The sequence below is a fragment of the Scyliorhinus canicula genome, chromosome 3 (genome assembly GCF_902713615.1).
Source record: "Scyliorhinus canicula chromosome 3, sScyCan1.1, whole genome shotgun sequence".
NCBI lineage: Eukaryota > Metazoa > Chordata > Chondrichthyes > Carcharhiniformes > Scyliorhinidae > Scyliorhinus > Scyliorhinus canicula.
In genome coordinates this window covers 247,333,253-247,352,516 of record NC_052148.1, presented here as the reverse complement: position 1 = coordinate 247,352,516, position 19,264 = coordinate 247,333,253, and the positions used below count along the sequence as shown (strand labels likewise).

At 43.5% G+C, this 19,264-nt stretch overlaps 1 long non-coding RNA gene across 1 annotated transcript; it reads left to right on the top strand.

Annotated features, from left to right (window-relative positions):
- Positions 1–1,980: 1,980 nt before the first annotated feature.
- Positions 1,981–5,482, top strand: LOC119963766. The gene is made up of 3 exons (XR_005460161.1): positions 1,981–2,096; positions 2,271–2,336; positions 5,071–5,482. It is a non-coding gene; the product is annotated as an uncharacterized LOC119963766 (long non-coding RNA).
- Positions 5,483–19,264: the final 13,782 nt, after the last annotated feature.

Sequence of the window (19,264 nt, the reverse complement as noted above, 5' to 3'; positions counted from 1 at the left end):
ATGTGTTAGGCAGGTTGGTTCGACGTTGACTGCAACTGGATGCAGGGAAGCTAGAAACAAACATCTGACACCGGAGATGATCCAACACTGTTTTATTTAACTATGGACTGCTGTACATGTTCAGCTGTGGGTTGACATTCTACTAATCTAACTGATGACCTCTTACTGGCTTGACCAGACTTACTAGCTACTGCATGGTGATAGTGCTCACTAGCTCGTGCATTCTGACTGTCTCAGTGGCTGGGTTCTGAGAGAGAGAGAGAGTCTTAATGCCCTGTGGGTGTTGTTCTGTGTTGTGTGTTCATTGGTCATCCTGTGTGTCAATCACTGCCTGTCTGCATCTCATTATATTACACTCTCTGCATCCCCTTCAGTGCAATTACAGCCTTCCTAACATGTGGCGGGTTCAGAAGGAGGAATTGTGTGGTTATTTAAACGCAAATCCTCGGGTTATGCCAATTTATTTTACTCCAACATTGTGGCCAGAGGATAACATAGAACAGTACAGCACAGAACAGGCCCTTCGGCCCTCGATGTTGTGCCGAGCCATGATCACCCTACTCAAACCCACGTATCCACCCTATACCCGTAACCCAACAACCCCCCCCCCCCCTTACTTTTTAGGACACTACGGGCAATTTAGCATGGCCAATCCACCTAACCCGCACATCTTTGGACTATGGGAGGAAACCGGAGCACCCAGAGGAAACCCACGCACACAGGGGGAGGACGTGCAGACTCCGCACAGACAGTGACCCAGCCGGGAATCGAACATGGGACCCTGGAGCTGTGAAGCATTTATGCTAACCACCATGCTACCGTGCTGCCCTAGATAAAAGCAGAGAAAACACAGAAGTTTTTAAACTATGCCGAGAAAAGAGACCGGTGACCCACGACCTCAAATGCAAGGCCATATCTTGGGCTGGTATTATGAGAACATGTAAAGAACCAGACACCAACAGATAAGAGAAGAGAACAATAACAATCTGGAAATTGCTTAAACAGGTCAGCACAGCAGCAGCTGAGGGGAATATTCTTTTAAGTACAAGCAACCCAAGTTAATTTAGCCCTTCCAAAAGTTAGAACGGTCTCGTGGGAAGTCTGAAATCCCTTCACATTAATGGTAACCGACATAAGACTATCTAATCAGCTTGAACTTCTTGGGGGAAAGAAGTTGTATTAATTGCTTGTCATTTAATGGAATACTGTGGAACATGTTATTAGCCAATGAATGCTAAAGGATAAAAGCAAATTACTGCGGATGCTGGAATCTGAAACAAAGACAGAAAATACTGGACAATCTCAGCAAGTCTGACAGCATCAATGGAGAGAAAAGGGAGCTGGTGTTTTGAGTCTGGATGACTCCTTGTTGTTTAAAACCACCTGAGCTGGAATAGGTGCAGGATGATCAACCCTGTCTTGCGACGACCAGAGGAAATACGCTAACATGCTTAATCAAAACACTCATAGGTTTCTACTGAGGATAAAAAGCACGGTCCTGTCACCCATGCAGTTATCTGACTTACTCACTGAATATTAAAATACAGAAACGGGTGACTTTTTCTTGTTCAGATCACGTTCAACACAGAACATGTTTAGTTACTTCAGATTTATTTCATTCTCTTTTCCCAGCTAGTCACATCTCTTTCAGAATAATAATTGGAAGATGGTGTAATTATTTAACATATATCTGTGTGTACATTTGAATTATCAATGTACCTGAACAAAAGGGTTATGATTCCCTTAATATAATGCATAAAATGATCTGTAGGTGGCCTTAACGGAGCATGTACATCAACAGCACCGACATACTGTGCTGTTGAAAGCAAGGAGCCTGTTAATTCTGCTTTGTGACTGGCAATGCACGAATCAGGAGTTGTAAATCCTGCTACCACATTATGCGGAGACCGTTTTGTTTGCCATTGCTGCTGGAAGACACTGCCAGTGCAATAAATAGCAGCATAGGGAAATCCGCCAGCAGCTAACTGCATTGTGTCCATTAGCGTCCAGCAAGTGCCAAGTATTTGAGCAGCTGCCATTTTTTTTTGCAGTGTATTTTGCAAAATATAAATAAAACATGTAAGGCAGATGTCCATGTAAGTATTGGCATAATTTCCAATGACAAGTATGCTGTCAAGTATATGAATTATATGTGTGAGAAAGAGCTTTTGAAAAGAATAGCTGGCATGAAATTTAAAGATTCATATAATGACATCAATTGATCCAATAAACTTGATGTATTGATATTTTCAATATTTTTCTGCAACAAGATGAACAGTGGGACATTCAATAAAGTGCAACAGCCCGGAGAAGTCAAACAGTCAATATCAGTCAAGGTAATCTGGATCTCAAAATTATTTTCAGCATTGAGAATTATATTTAATAACATTCGAAAAATTATGAGCCTAGAAGTTATATTGAATGTGTGTGTGTGTGTGATATTCTCCTGTCTGCTACTTTAATACAGAAATGTCTATCTTCCTCTACCTTCCACCCACACCTGTTTATAAAGTCTACTTACCAATTGTTGCTGATTTATTTTTTCAATTTAGATCTGCAATATTAGCAACAGATTATCTGTAAATGAAATGCAAAATGTTATGTGCTCCATATATACATAAAAATGGAAGTTTAATCATTTTTAGATCTGTTAAAGGCATAACATAAAATGTACATTACAATCAGAAAGTGTCATTACAAATTTGAAAATGGTTAGAATGGAGATGAATAGGGAGCAGGAAATCATTTAATACAATTTTAATGGAATGTGAGCATTTTAATTGTTGCTCATTTTTGAAGGGAAGAAAATGTGTTTTTCCTTCAAATTTTACAGAGGACAATAGGAAGTGAGTCGTGTTATTTTATCTCCCTGGCTTCCTGGAGGTGTTTAACTCTTTGCTTCATAAGTTCTCTATGCTAGTATAAACTCTCGTGTCTGAATTACGTTGCTGTGGTTCAAATCTCATTTCAGAGATATGAAGCAGAATATTGATAATCCATGGCAGTACCCAATGAGTGCTACAGTGTTGGAGGTACTGCCATTCAGATGAGACATTAAACTGAAACTGTAATCTGCCCTCTGGACGTTAAAGAAATGGTACTAATCGAGGAAGAGCAGAAGAGGTTTGCCCAATGTCCTGCCTCAACCATCATCACTGAAGAAAACAGATTATCTAGTTATTACCCCAATGCTATTTGTGCAAACTTGCTGTCCACTATTGGCTGCCATGTTTTCCTATATTACAATAGTGACTACATTCTAAAGTGCGTCATTGGTTGCAAATGTTTTGAGATGACTGAAGGTCATGTACAGGGTAATATAAATGCAAGTCATTTTTAGTTTCAAAATTGAGATCAGACTCACTCTCGAAATGGATTATGAGCACAATCCCCAACAGTCTAAGGCTCAGTTTACAGAGGCAGCAGCATACTTTATTTGCTCGTTGCTCAAACAGTACACATTTGACCATTAGGATGGGATATTCTGGCTCCACTTGCCACCAGGATTGTCCAGTCCTGCCAAAAGTTAATGGACTTTTGGCTGGACTGCCAATCTCCTGTGGCGGGTCCCAGAAAATCTCAGGCTTAAACTAATACAACTCAGTTTCCTCTGGAGATTTATCGTGTTGATGCCAGGAAAAGCTCCATATAATTCTCATACAATTAAGAGTGTACCGAAGATTTGCTGCACACTATTTTGTATGTGCTATTAATTTATTGACTCTTAAATGCTAAGTTTGACAATTTGCAGGTGGCGTGACCAGTATAGGCATGAAGATATTATACATTTTAAAGATATATTTTAAAAAGTCAATGCAAAAGTTGTTAAAGTGGCTGTAGCATGCTATGTGACTTTTGACATCTGAACTGCAGGCAGTAGAGTCTGCGGCCAATAGCTAGTTACAACAGACCTGAGTGAAGTAATTACGCAGCCACTTGTGAAATTCACAACTCTCATTGTTTAAGGATGGACCAAAACCCATAGACAATGGGGTGTGCAGGCATCTTGCCTCCATCTTTCACTAGCGACATTGTAATTCAGTGGGTAGTGGATTAACATGAAGCAGAATCCATCAATCATTCATTGTACTACGATGGACCATTATCCAAACAGAAGGTCTTTGGCTGTCACAAACATGCAATATGTGAAAATTCTCAACACAGTTGTTTATCAGCCGAACACACCATTTTATGTGGAAAAGGACTTTGGACTGGTAGGATATCCGAAAAAGGACTTTGGACTTGTAACAGGTTGCATGGAAAAGACAGCCATGTTTGTTGCTTTCTTGAAAACAGCAACAATCAACTCTGCAGGAACAGAGGAATATTGGACCAGCTGCAGTCAACTAAGCTGCCACGTTAATCAACAGCTAGACCTTGAAAGTGGGAGACAGTCTCTCAGCAAGATGTCCTGACTTCAATTTCAGATGAAAACTAACCTGCAGATAATTCAACTACAAGAGACCTAACAGCACACTAAGCAACCTCTGATTTATAGACCCCACACTCAAGACAAAGCATCAACTCATCAAAGAAGCTACAGGCTCACCACAAAGGAGAGACTGAGACAATTTAACCTAGTAACTTTATGTTTGTATCTAACTTTTGTGTGGATAATTGTGTGTGTGAGTTCAATGAATAATATGTTGTTTTTTAAACTTCTAAAGAAAGTGGGATAATAAATAACCTTCCTTATTTAAAAAAAATCACAAAAGAAAACTTGCTGCAGGAATGACTTAAATAGGAATAGTCACTCTGAGTTTAGGAAAGCACACATGCCTCACATCTAGCACTTTGATCACAGACAATGTAAAGTTCATAAACCCTATCCATGACAAGTTGGGTGGTGTAAACGAGGATCAATCCACTGCAGACAAGTGAAATTTGACTTCAAAGGAATTTGGAGCAGAAAGAAAAGGTTACATAAAATTAAAATTGTAGAATCAAAACAAAAAGGATTAAATGAGGAAGCTTTGTGTGCATGGTGTAAAAATCCTTCTGATTTATTTCCTTTGTTCCCATTATCTTTCCTTTTGTTTCATTATTTTTGGTCCATGGACCCATATTCAGATTGCGCCTTGAAGCAAAGGACTCAAGCTGGAGCAGCCTGCTTGTCAGGACAGTACGTTCCTAACTTTTGTCTTTTGGAGAAGAGAAAAGAGACTTGTCTGTGCCAAGTGAGTCTCAGGAACGAGCTTTGGAAAAAGTTGATTTGAATGGTTGGCTGGAAACCTGTGGCTTGGCCAAGGACAGGGCTCTGCCTGACAACAGTCAGTGATTGGTTCCTGCATAATGCTTTTCGAGCGAGCTGGCCCGAAGTTTTTAGACCTTGGATATGTCATGTGAATATCCCTTTGACCACATGGCTTGTAGCACGGCTTCAGTGATGTCATTTGTGAGTGGATCTGGGATGTGGCTATCAGGTGAGGGGAGTTTAGGGTTTTGGGTTTCAGTTTTGGTTTGTTGCTTTGGACTGCAGCAGGAAAAAGTAGTGTTTTCCCTGTTTTCTCTGTGTTTTTTTAAAGCTGTTCCAGTGAGCTGAAAGCACATTCGGGTAAGATAAACTGCCTTGATAACTTTAAAGATTGAGTTTCTTTTCAAGAAGGATTTTTGAATCTGCTGGTTGGAGGCTGGATTTCAGGGAATGGACCAGTCCTAATAAAGTGAGATTACAGTGTGCTGGGTCATGCCCTCGAAAGGGGTTTTGGTTTTTTGGATTGAATTGGAACAGCTACTAAGGGGGATTCATTAAGAGTTATATACATAGATTACTGTAGCAGTTGTGTGTCTTCATGTTTGTAATTGATAACAAATTCTTGTTTCATATATGTTCACTATATTCTTATAATAAACTTTGTTTTGTCGAAAACACCTAGGAAGCCTGATGAATCACAACTGAAGTGAAGGCTCTGGTGCTCATCCTAGTCAAATTCAACATAAAAGTTATAGGTCAGGTGAGCTTCATTTTTTTAATGTAAATTTAAAGTACCCAATTCATTGTTTCCAATTAAGGGGAAATTTAGTGTGGTCAATCCACCTACCCTGCACATCTTTGGAAACTCCACACGGACGGTGACCCAAAGCCGGGATCGAGCCAGGGACCTCGGCGCCGTGAGGCAGTAGTGCTAACCACTGCACCAGTGTGCTGCCCTCTCAGGTGAGCTTCACAATACACTTTGGAGTTTCTAAGCCCTGGCCCATAATAAATTGGGGGCTCATCGGATAAAAGTCTATATTTTGTGATTGGGTTGGCTCAGTGAACTCATAGACGGTGAGGGATGAGCATATTTCTGTTTGCTTTTCAAGTGATGTATTCAAGTTTAAATAGAGGAAGGGCAGCACGGTGGCCTAGTGGTTAGCACAACCGCCTCACGGCACTGAGGTCCCAGGTTCGATCCCGGCTCTGGGTCACTGTCCGTGTGGAGTTTGCACGTTCTCCCCGTGTCTGCGTGGGTTTCGCCCCCACAACCCAAAATGTGCAGAGTAGGTGGATTGGCCACGCTAAATTGCCCCTTAATTGGAAAAAATAATTGGGTAATCTAAATTTTAAAAAAAAAATAAAGTTTAAATAGAGGGTGGGATTCTCCCATCGGGCGGCTAAGTGTCGACGCCGGAATATTGGCGCACCGGCCTGGGCCAGAGAGTCGACACTGTGGAGAATTGAGTCCCGGCATCGGGGCGGCGTGTCGCGATTCACACGGCGCCGCACTGATTCTCCCACCCGGCGGAGGGTCGGAGAATTCTGCCCAGGGAGTGTGCTGTGGACAATGGCTCTTTCAGAGGCTCAGATGTTTTTTTGGGTGTAGATGGTCATGCGCAGTACCTTACAAATGGTGACTAAAGCAAGGGTTTTAGAATTGGCAAAGATATTACAGTTAACATTGTCTGACAGAGTACGGAAAGGAGACGTAATTGCGGTGGTAGCTGAGCATTTAAAATTGCCTGAGAGACAGTCAGAATCATTGGAAATGGCAAGAATTCAATGACAGATGAAACAGCTTGAACATGAAAAAGGATTCAAGCAACTTGAACATGACAAAGAATTAAAGCAGCTTGAATTCAAAATGAGGGAAAGAGAAAAGGGGAGAAAGGAAAGGGAAAAAGAAATAATAGCCCGAGCAGAACAAAAAGTGAAAGAAAGAGAGGTACAGATTGGGGAAAAGAAGAGAGGATAAAGAAAAAGAGAGACTTTGATAGTGACAAAGAGCAAGCAATTCCTAGTCGAAGGCTTGATGGCGATCTATTCAAATATGTTCAAGCATTGCCAAGGTTTGACGAGAAGGAGGTAGAAGCCTATTTTTTGTGACTGTGTAGTATCAAGGTCGCAAAGTCACAGGTTAAGCCAAGAGGCTGAGGGCTGGTTTAGCTCAGTGGGCTAGACAGCTGGTTTGTGATGCAGAACAAGGCCAGCAGCGTGGATACAATTCCTGTACCAGCTCAGAATTCTGAATTCTCCCACAGTGTACCCGAACAGGCACCAGAATGTGGTGACTAGGGGCTTTTCACAGTAACCCCAATGAAGCCTACTTGTGACAATAAAAGGTTATCTGTTTATAAAGGAGAAATCAAAGAGTTAAGATAAAATTGAAGTTCAATTATCAGAAACGATTTTTGATCAGGTGGTTGGAAAAGAACAAGAGCAGGTGGAGGATGAGGTGAATATTTTTAGTTCAGGAAAGTTTGCAGAGTTACAACAGAAAGATATAGAACTAAAACACATGTATCAGAAAGCATACACAAAAGAGGAATCTGAGTGTATACCAGAATGTTATTACCTTAAATGTGTACCAGGAGGAACAGGTAAAGATGTCAAAATTTTAAGAGACACAGGAGCAAGTCAATCTTTGATGGTAAGAGAGGAGGAGTTAAGTAGTCTGGGAAGGTGTCTTAATGAGAAAATCGAGACCTTTACCTATGTAGGCAGAAGAAAAGTGGGCAGACGTTCATCAAGTGGTATTGCCGGTAGGGTTTAGAAGGGAGGTATTGCGAGTGGCATATAAGATACCAATAGGAGATCATTTGGGAGTAAGGAAAACTCAAGCTAAAATACAAAAACATTTTTATTGACCTGAACTACATGAAGATGTAATTAAATTTTGTCGATCATGTCACACATGTCAAGGGATAGAGAAATCTCAAGCGATGATAAAACCAGTGCCCTTAATACCCATTCTAGCATTTGAGGAACCTTTTACAAAGGTCTTAATTAATTGCATAGGACAGCCTCCACAAACACAAAGTGGGAATCAATATCTTTTGACTATAATGGATGAGTCTGCTAGTTTACAGAAGCCATTCCATTGTGCAATATTACAGCTAAAATTATTGTGGAGGAGTTACTTAAATTTTTTACTAGATATGGACTACCCACAGAAATACAATCGGATCAAGGATCAAATTTTACCTTCAGGTTATTCAAAGAAGTTATGGATAGCTTCAGAGTAAAACAATTTAAATCAGCTGCAAACCATCCAGAATCGCAGGGAGAGTCAGAGCGGTGACATCAAACGTTAAAGACAATGTTGAGTGCTTATTGTCAACATTATCCAGAGGATTGGGATAAAGGAATCCCATTCGTATTGTTTGCAACTAGGGATGCGTCTAATGAGTCAACCGAATTCAGTCCTTTAGAACTGATTTTTGGTCATGAGGTAAGAGGACCACTTAAATTGATTGAGTAGAAATTGGTGAGTGAGCATTCTGAAACTACATTTTTGGATTTTGTGTCAAATTTTAGGGAACAGTTAAATAGATCAGGTAAATTGGCTCGACGACATTTAAAAGTTGCACAGCATGTGATGAAAGTGAAAGTGGACAGGAAAACAAACGTTCGTAGTTTTGTCAGTGGAGATAAAGTTTTAGTATTGTTACCAGTGGTAGGTGAACCATTAAAAGCAAAGTTTTGTGGATCTTATCAGATTGAAAGGAAATTGAATGAGGTGAATTATTTAGTAAGAATGCCAGATAGAAGGAAAACTCACCGAGTGTGCCATGTGAATATGCTTAAAAGGTATTTTTAAAGGCAAGGAGAGCAAAAGGAGGAGGTTTCAGTCATTATGATTGAAAATAAAGAACCAAATCCAGATAACTCTGAATTTGACGTTCCTCAAATTAAATTGGATATGGAGGATGTTCTTAAAAATTGTGATAAATTATTGAATTACCTTCCAGACTGAAAACCAATTCCATGAAAGAGTTAGCAATATCACATGGGAAAGTTTATGGAAATAAGTTTGGGAGTACTAAAATGATTATACTTGACGTAGATGTGTAAAACGCTGTTCCAATTAAACAGCATCCATATAGACTTAACCCTCTAAAATTGTCATAGGTTCAAAAGGAAATTGAAAGTATACTTGAAAATGGCACAATTGAAGTGGGTTGCAGTAAGTGGAGCTCACCCACAGTGATGGTACCGAAACCAGACGGTACCTAACGATTGTGAGTGGACTATAGAAAAGTTAATGCAGTTGCAAAAAGAGACTCTTATCCAATGAACTCCAGAAAGACATTGACTGCAACCTATACTCGTGCAAAGATCCTTTATCTTTTTTTTTAATTAATATTTTCCTTACCTCTCAATTACTCTGTTCCCTCTGTGTTCTTTGTCTGTGTGTGAGTGGGTATAGTCAGAAAGGGGGTTCATTTGGACGGTGTATTAGATAGTCAGTTTTCTTTTGGCCTATTTAATTCTAACACTGTGCATAATAAAAGGTTATTTGGGTCACAGTTACACACCTGGTGACTGCAGTTCATTGGGCTCAGCCAACGACATCAGGTATTTAAAAATAACATCTCAGAACAAAGAACAATACAGCACAGGAACAAGCCCTTCAGCCCTCCAAGCCTGCACCGACCAATGTACCTGCCTAAACTAAAACCGGGCGGGACGGAGTGGCGTGAACCACTCTGGCGTTGGGCCACCCCAAAGGTGCAGAATCCTCCGCACCTTTAGGGGTTAGGCCCACCCCGGAGTGGTTGGCGCCCCGCCGGCCGGCATGGAAGGCTTTTGGCTCCACGCCAGCTGGGGCCGAAGGGACTCTGCCGACTGGCGCGGGTCTGCGCATGCGCAGGAGCGTCAGTGGCTGCTGACGTCATCTTCGCGCATGCGCAAGGGGGGTTAACCTATGCATCGGCCATCACGGAGGCCAACACGGCCGGCGCGTAGGGAAAAAGTACCCCGATGGCACAGGCCCGCCCGTGGATCGGTGGGCCCCGATTGCGGACCAGGCCACCATGGGGGCACTCCCCGGAGCCAGATCACCCTGTGCCCCCCCAGGACCCCGGAGCCCGCCCACATCGCCAGGTCCCGCCGGTAAGGGACCAACTGTAGATGTCATTAATTTAATTTATGGGGCAGCACGGTAGCATTGTGGTTTGCACAATTGCTTCACAGCTCCAGGATCCCAGTTTCGATTCCCGGCTTGAGTCACTGTCTGTGCGGAGCCTGCACATTCTCCCTGTGTGTGCGTGGGTTTCCTCCATGTCCTCTACAGTCCAAAGATGTGCGGGTTCGGTGGATTGACCATGCCCATAGTTTCAAAAATTGCCCTTAGTTTTGGGTGGGGTTACTGGGTTATGGAGATAGGGTGGAGGTGTGGACCTTGAGTAGGGTGCTATTTCCAAGAGCCGGTGCAGACTCGATGGGCTGAATGGCCTCCTTCTGCACTGTAAATTCTATGAAAACTCTAATTTACGCCGGTGGGACCTGCATAGTACGAGCGGGATTTCGCCCCATCGCGGGTCGGTGAATCACCGTGGGGGGCCGCTGCTAGCGGCCGCCGTCCGGTACGGCACGATTCCCACCCCCGCCAATTCCCCAGTGCCGGAGAATTCTGCGGCCGCCGGGGCGGGATTCACGCCACCCCCCGGCGATTCTCCGACCTGGCGGAAGGTAGGAGAATCCCGCCCAATATATTTACCTCCCTCTGTGTAAAAAACTTGCCCCACACATCTGTTATAAACTTTCCCCCATGCACTTTAAATCTATGTTCCAAAGTACTTGACCCTCCCACCCTAGGAAAGAGCATCTGACTATCCACTCTATCCATGTTACTCATTACCTTCTACACCTCTATCAGGTCCCCTCTCAACCTTCATTGTTCCAGTGAGAACAAACTGAGTTTGTCTCGCCTTTCTTCATAGCTAATGCCCCCCATACCAGGCAATATCCTAATAAACCACTTCTGTACCCTCTCCAAAGCATCCATATCCTTCTGGTGGTGTGGCAACCAAAATTGTACACAATATTCCAAATGAGGCCTAACTAAGGTCCTGTACAGCTGCAACATGACTTGCCCATTTTTATATTCAATGCTCTGACCAATGAAAGCCAGCAGGCCGTATGCCTTCTTGACCACCTTATCCACATGCCTTGACACTTTCAGTGAACGGTGGACATGCATGCCTCAATCTCTCTGCCTGTCATTACTCACAAGAGTTCTACCATTTATTTTGTAATTCCCACGTGCATTGGACCTTCCAAAGTGCGTTACCTCACACTTATCTGGATTTAACTCCATCTGCTATTTCTCCGCTCAAGACTCCAACCAGTTTATATCCTGCTGTATCCTCTGACAAACCTCTTCACTATCTGCAATTCCACCAATTGTTGTGTCTTTTCCAACAGTTTCCCTATCAATGACGTAAGGCTCCATGGCCTATAATTTCCTGAATTATCCCTGCTGCCCTTCTTAAACAATGGAACAACATTGGCTACTCTCCAGTCCTCTGGAACTTCACCTGTAGCCAATGAAGATAAAAAGATTACTGTCAAGGCCCCAGCAATATCGTCTCTTGCCTCCTGCAGTATTCTGGAGTAGATCCCATCAGGCCCTGGGGACTTATCTACTTTTAATGATTTTTCAAGATGCCCAACACCTCCTCTTTATTAATATCAACATGACTCAGAATATCTACACACTCTACCCTATACTCCTCATCCACCAAGTCCTTCTCTTTGGTGAATACTGAGGCAAAGTATTCATTTAGTATTTCTCCCATTTCCTCTGGTTCCATACGTAGATTCCCTCCAATATCCTTGAATGGACCAACCCTTTATCTGGCTACCCTCTTACTCTTTACATTTGTATAAAATGCCTTAGGATTTTTCTTAATCCTGTATGCCAATGACATTTCATGACCCCTTTTAGCCTTCCTGAATCCTACCTTAAGTTCCTTCCTACTTTGTTTATATTCTTCAAGGGCTTCATCTTTTCTAAGCCTTTCAGACCTTACGAACGCATCCTTTTTCTTTTTGACAAGATTCATAATATCCCTCATTATCCAGGGTTCCTATACTTGCCACCCTTATCTTTCGTCCTCACAGGTAAATGCTGGTCCTGACTTCTAACCAACTGACATTTGAAAGCGTCCCACATGCCGAATGTTGATTTTCCCTCAAACTGCCTCACCCAGTCAATGCTCCTGCCTAGTGATGTTGTAATTAGCCTTCCCCAGTCAAACACCTTCACCTGAGGACCACTCTTGTCCTTTTCCATAAGCAGCTTAAAACTTACAGAATTATGATCACTGTTCCCGAAATGATCTCCTGAAACTTCGATCACCTGGCCGGGCTCATTTCCCAGCATCAGGTCTAATATGGCCCCTTCCTGGGTTGGGCTATTTGCACATTGTTTCAAGAAATCCTCCTGGACACTCCTTATAAATTCTGCTCCATTTAATTTCACTTGAGTAACGACTCAGGGTCAAGTGGGGCTAGAAAATGAGGTAGCTACTTTCAATGTGAAAGCATTTCTGTAAGATGGATTTAACTTCGTAAAACTTAGTGTCACTAAACTTAGAACAGTTAAAATCCCTAGTTGAGGAGGTGGAACTTAATGTAAGAAATAAAGTGCAGAGATCCTAGATTCTAATGATGATGGCCAAGCATTTGGGCCTCACGCCTGATTCTGTACAGCTAGAGAACACAAGACCTGAAACAGACTGATTAACATAACCAAAATTCACCTCTAAGAGCGAAGGCTACATTTATAGTTTTGGGCAAGAGCAAGGGGAAGTCCAGCAGAAAGAGGATTCATGGAATCTTAATGTCATAGAATCCCTACATTGCAGAAGGAAGCCATTTGGCCCATCTTGTCTGCACCAACCTGAGAAAGAGGGAGAGAAAGAGAGAAAGGGTAGCCCAACAAAAAGAGGAAGAGAGAGAACGGGAAGAGCAGAAGGAAAGGCAGTGGAAGCAGAGCCTTTGCATATTTTTAATGATCGATTCTCGATTCGAGTTCAACAAGAGGCTGAAAGGTTATCTGAGCCAAGCAGGCATGTGGAGTTGAAGTGACAATCAGATTAGCCACGATTTTATTGAGTAGTGCAGCAGGCCCATCTGCTCCTTTTTCGTATGTTCGTATGAAAAAGGGATGCAAGGGAATTCCAAGTGGAACAAGAAGAGCGTGCTTTTCAGGTCAAAAGGTTTGAGAAACAGCTGTGGGCACAGAGTGCTGAGATGGATTGCAGAACGAGGAAGAATCGGGCTTTACCTTGTGGTAACTTAAATACACGTTGTGCAGAGACAAATTTAGTTTTCTTAAAGTATTTCAGATTTGTTCTCCCAAGTATGAAGGGAGGGATGTGGAAACTTGTTTCACAGCCATTGAGAAACCTGCAGCTCAATTACAATGACCAGCAGAATTCTGGACACCTTGCTCAGGTATCCTCCCACAGTCCAAAGATGTACAGGTTAGATGGATTGGCCACGCAAAATTGCCACTTAGTGTCCAGGGATGTGTAGGTCTGGTGAGGTTACAGGGATAGGGGAGTGCGCCTTGGTAGGGTGTTCCTTTGGAGGGTCGGCGGTGACTTGATGGGCCGAATGGTCTCCTTTTGCACTGTAGGGATTCTATGAATTAGCTTTTAAGCAATGGGTCCGAACTCGAAAATTTGACTGCACCGTTGAAGGATTACAAGAAATAATGCTGCCGTTTGAAAACTGTGACCCAAACAGCTTCAAAACTCACGTAGAGGGACAAAGTTGGAGATGTAGTCATCATAGCTGGTGACTTCAATTTACCCCATAAACCTCTAAACCAAAATAAATTTGGGTCCAGTAACTCTTACCAACAAGAGAAATAAAAAGGAGTTTGATGAAATGGGAATAGACTCCAGAGGAAAGGAGAGTAGAGAAGACCATGCAAATCAATCCCCAACTTCAAAAAGAAGAGAGCTGGAAAAAAATCCATTCGGACCATGATCTCCTTCCTCCCAGTGCAGCAAGTGGGAACACAGTAAAGAAAAACAGTCGGTTCACCAAGAAACCATCAGTGTCAGACTTGTATCCATAATCTTGTAAGCACCAAGTTCAGACTCAAATGGGATGGTGTTCGGACGAGTTACCTCCCAAGGCCTCTTGCAAAAAGAGAAAACTGACTCATTTTGTCCCACAAGTTCCAAAAGAGGAAATAGCTATTTTCAGTGATACAGGGATGTTTTCAAAAACTACGTGGAGCGAAGGCCATTGACTTGCGATCTGAAAGCAGAAAAAACAACACAGTGCTGGTAACAAGGCTCACTGGTACATGTTTAAATGTCCCCGAGTAGAAATTCACCTACAGAGTAAGTGGGTAACTGGTGTAGTGATGGTTGGAGTTGTTCTGAGCATACCTCAAGGGCGTATATACTTGTTGTTGGGAAATGACTTGGTCGGGTGCCAGATTTTGTGTCCAGCAGGTCAGTCCACAGAGATTGGGGCGACAAAGGGGAACCAGAAAAATACTATTCAGCTGCAGGAAGTTGAAGAAGACCCTGACACCCTCCAGGGTGGAGTGGCCGTGGCAATAGAGCCAATAAGGATTTCGGAAATAGAGCCCATACAAACTAAAGAGGCCAAACCCAAAGCAATAGAGTAGAAAGATCCCAAGGCAGGACCCATGAAATTTTAAAAATGATTTGGAGGTCTGGTTAGCTGATACCATCTTTCAGGATTTAAATATGAACAGAGAAAGTTCCCAATCCAGAGGAGATGTCTCACCCAGTTGATGAGCTGCTGAGCAGTGTAGCAGAAACTAGCTGCAGCCACCTGTGAACTGTCCAGAGGAATATCGGGCAGACTGGGGATAAACCCATCCCCAAAGTAACAGAAAAAGGGGAGCCCCTCAATACTTGTGAAAGCTGCAGTGAATGTAAAAGTGCAAATACAGAGTTAACCACTTAACTGTTGAACTCTCTACAGCAACTGGTTCAAAACATAAATCTACCTGGACACAAGTGTACAATTTACAAGGCCAGTGACTATATGACATGGGCGGGTGTTGCTGAGGAGGTTGTGCAGGAGAGGGAAAGGGGGGTATACCAGAAATTTTACAGGGGTCTAAATACAATTTACTCCACACCCTCACCTTTGTAATACAAATGATCAGGAAACCAAATCCTAAACTTATCAGGCTCATGATTTGCAGAAGCAGCCATGAAAGGTTTAAGAGCTTTACTGACACCCAACAAAGCAATGAGGATAAGTTACATATTGCAAACTTCCAAACAGCCTGGTGAAAACTGACCTCTCCCTGGGAGTCAGCATGGAAACTAAGAAACCATCAGTGGGAACCATATCAACTCATAACTGCAGTGAGAAATGGAGTGGCGTCTTGAGGCAATACATGGAGACTTCCAGTAACATAAAAGGGATTTATTAACAGTAGGCAAAGGCAACTGTATACAGGCATACAGCATTGATGATTAGGTCTTGACTCTCCAGCTCTGGGGCCCACACTCCCGGGGCCTTGCTCCCAGGGCCACGCACTTTCATTAGCCGAGGTTCATACGCTCCCACGCAATTGGTCCTAAGATGGTCACGTGGACTGCAAAGCCCGCCCACTTAAAGGGGCTGCGCTACAACATTCACCCCCCCCCCCCCCTTGCCCTTAAGTCCCTCATTGCAATTTACAAAATAAGCCATTTAAAAGTGCTATATGCAAGGTCAAGAGACATAAGAAAAAATAGTTCATCACAGAGTCAGTGTGTCTGAGGACTTTCAAGTCCTCGCAGACCTCCTTATTCTCTCAGCTGGCTCCACTTGTTCCAGGGTAATCTTTTTGTCTGCAGAAGACGACAGTTCAGGAGAATCCACCTTTTTAGTAGGGCTGCGACCTCGTCAGCTCCCACCTGGACTGCTGGCGGGGATGACTGTGAAATTCCCGGCTCCCTCCGCTCTGAAACAGCCATAGTAGCGCTGGTGGCACGAGTTGAACCTTTTTGTTCTCGAATGGGGGTTATCATCATCCAGCTCCTCACATGGCCGACATGCTTCTATACAGCCCTGCCATTGATACTTACCACGTACAGTGTGGGTCCAGATTGGGACATGATCGGCTGGCTCAGTAGAGTGGGCTGGAGGTGACATTTCTGACTCGAACCAGGTCACCCACCTGGAATGATCTATCAGCCTTTTGTGAAGTATGCTGCTTTTACTGAGAGGCCCACGTGTCTCTACCCTCCCTGCCAAATTTGGAAATATCAAGTCCATACGAGATCTGATGCGGTGGCACATAAGCAGTTCAGCCGGCATGTACCACATAGTAACATCGTGGGGTCATGTTGTAGGACACAGGGTGATGCAGGGTGATATGAGGCTTTCTTGGCATGCCTAATTCTGATGTCTGAACAAAGTGATAGAAGTCGCCCCCAATACAAATGATGCCATTATTGGACACAATGGCTTCTGGTAGGCCGTGTATGGTGAATATCCGGCATAAGTTGTCCACAGTAGCAGCCAATCTCATAGCTGCCGTCTCTTGTATGGATAGGCATTTGGAATGAACGTCTAACAAGACAAGGAACATCTTGCCCAGGAAAGATGTGTACTCTGGTCCGTGGGTGACCCAGCCACTCCCAGGAGTGGAGATAGGCGGAAGGAGATAACAACTGTTGAGACCGGCAGGGGATGCATTGCCTTACCATTTACTAGCTTTGTTAATTCCCAGACACCAGATATAACTGCGAGCCAACATCTTCATTTTTGTTTGGCCCGGATGGGAGCTGGGCAATACTTGTAAGAGGGGTTCCCTCACAGAGGGTGGAATGACGACTCGAGGGACCCAAAGTATTACTCCATCCTCGATACGGCTGTGATGATATGCAGACACACACATAATGATATACAGGCAGGCACAGACAAGCAGCTAATGGACAAAGAGAATAGAACATGACTAGTAAGCAGGCAGGACACTCAGGGGTGGGATCTGACTATAAAAGACACAAGCCACTGAAACTCCGCCTCTTTCCACTGATGAACATCTAGAGAGTCAGTCAAAGGTGTTGTTACAATCTCATACCTCCACCACGTGGCTAAGAACTAGTCTGGTTCAGTCAGACAGATTAGCACACTTAAGTTAGCAGAGAGTCGAACTCACAGAGAACTGTTAGTTCAATAAACTTCAAGGTCTGGAGTATCTTTTTGATTGAAGCTGCATCCAGTTGCAGCCAGTGTTATACCAATGTACCTAACACGACAACGGCCTCAACTGTTCAGACTTCTCGTGGTACCAACTTGTTTATATCATCCGTTTCACCCTGTGTAATACTGGATCTTGCTGGTCCAATTTTATATGTGTTCACACGAAACGGACAAGGTGTCCAAGAAGTTCAGCATCAAGATGATTTCTTGGGGTATTAGTGGTGGCGCCAAGTTCTTTGGCAAAGGGAATTGACTCAGTGCTTCACATTAGAGATTTGGGTGCCAGGCTGTGTTGGAAGGTATAGTTGTAGGCCGCTGGCAGCAAGGCCAATGTTACACCCTGGCAGAGGCACTTGGGGTATTGAATGAAAATGAAAATTGCTTATTGTCACGAGTAGGCTTCAATGAAGTTACTGTGAAAAGCCCCTAGTCGCCACATTCCGGCGCCTGTCCGGGGAGGCTGGTACGGGAATCGAACCGTGCTGCTGGCCTGCTTGGTCTGCTTTATAAGCCAGCGATTTAGCCTTGTGAGCTAAACCAGCCCCTAACATTGGCTTGTCCTGTCACAAAAGACCCAATAGTGGTCTATGGTCAGTTATTATTCTGAATCACCGAACATAAAGGTATAGGTGGAACTTTGTAACACCACAGATGACGGATAGTCCCTCCATTTTCGACTTGGGCGTAATTTTTCTCAGTTTCTGAGAGACTTCTTGAGGCAAAGGCAATTGGAAATTCTGATCCATCCTCCATCTTATGGGATAGAGCCACCCCTAAACGATATGGTGACGTGTCGTATATGAGAACAATTGACTTCCCCGGGTCGAAATGAACTAAAAGATTCAACAATTGCAGAGTTTGTTTTACTACCGGGAAAGCTTCCTCTGGCTGCTCCTTCCATTGCTAACGTTGGTATTTTCCTCGCAACTGGTGTAGTAGTGCCAAAGCCGTGGCCCAGTTTGGAATGCACCTGCCATAATAGTCCTATATTCCCAGGAAGGATTTCAGCTCAGCTACATTCCTGGGTACTGGGGCATCTCATAAGTGCCTGCATGCCCAAGTATGTATGAAGAAGCGAATGCGTATTCTTTGATTTTTTTCTTTGAGTGAGTTTAGACCTTTGGCATCCACTCAGAACCCCAAGTACATGACTTCTATAGCCTGGGTGGTCCATTTCTCACATTTAAGGTGGACTCTCACATCTCTAAATTGTTTTACTACCTCTTCCAAACTTGACATATGATATTCCTGTGTGGTTCTAGTGGCTAAAACATCGTCTCGGTAGACAATTGCTTTTGGGGTTCTCTGAAGAAGGTTTTCCATGGTAAAGTGGAAAATAGAGCAGGTCAAGGAAATGCCGAAAAGTAGCCTCATGTACTGAAATAGGCCCGTATTTGTATTAATCGTGGTGAACCTTTGGGACTCTTCATTAATTCCAACTACAGGTACATGTGGCTGAGGTCCAGCTTGGAGTAGGTGAGACCTCCCGCCAACTTGACTTGGAGTTCCTTGATTCAGAGTCTCGGGTACTCATCCAACTGGGCAGCCTGGTCTGGTTTCAGCACGGGGATATGGGGGCTGCCCACTCGTAAAAGTGCACTGGCTCAGTTATTCCCAGTTGTTTTAATTGTTTGAGCACGACCTCAACCTTTTGATGCAGGCTCATAAGGGACAGGTCTGTCCCTAAAAAACTCAGGTATCAAGTCTAGATCTATATAAATTTTGGCCTCCACGCACTTGATGGAGCCTGTCATTGGGGAACATGTCCTCGTATGTCTTGAAAAAGGCTGTTGGAAATGTTAAATATTTCCAGCCAATGCAACTTAATTCACTGTAACCAGTCCCTTCCCATCAGGTTTG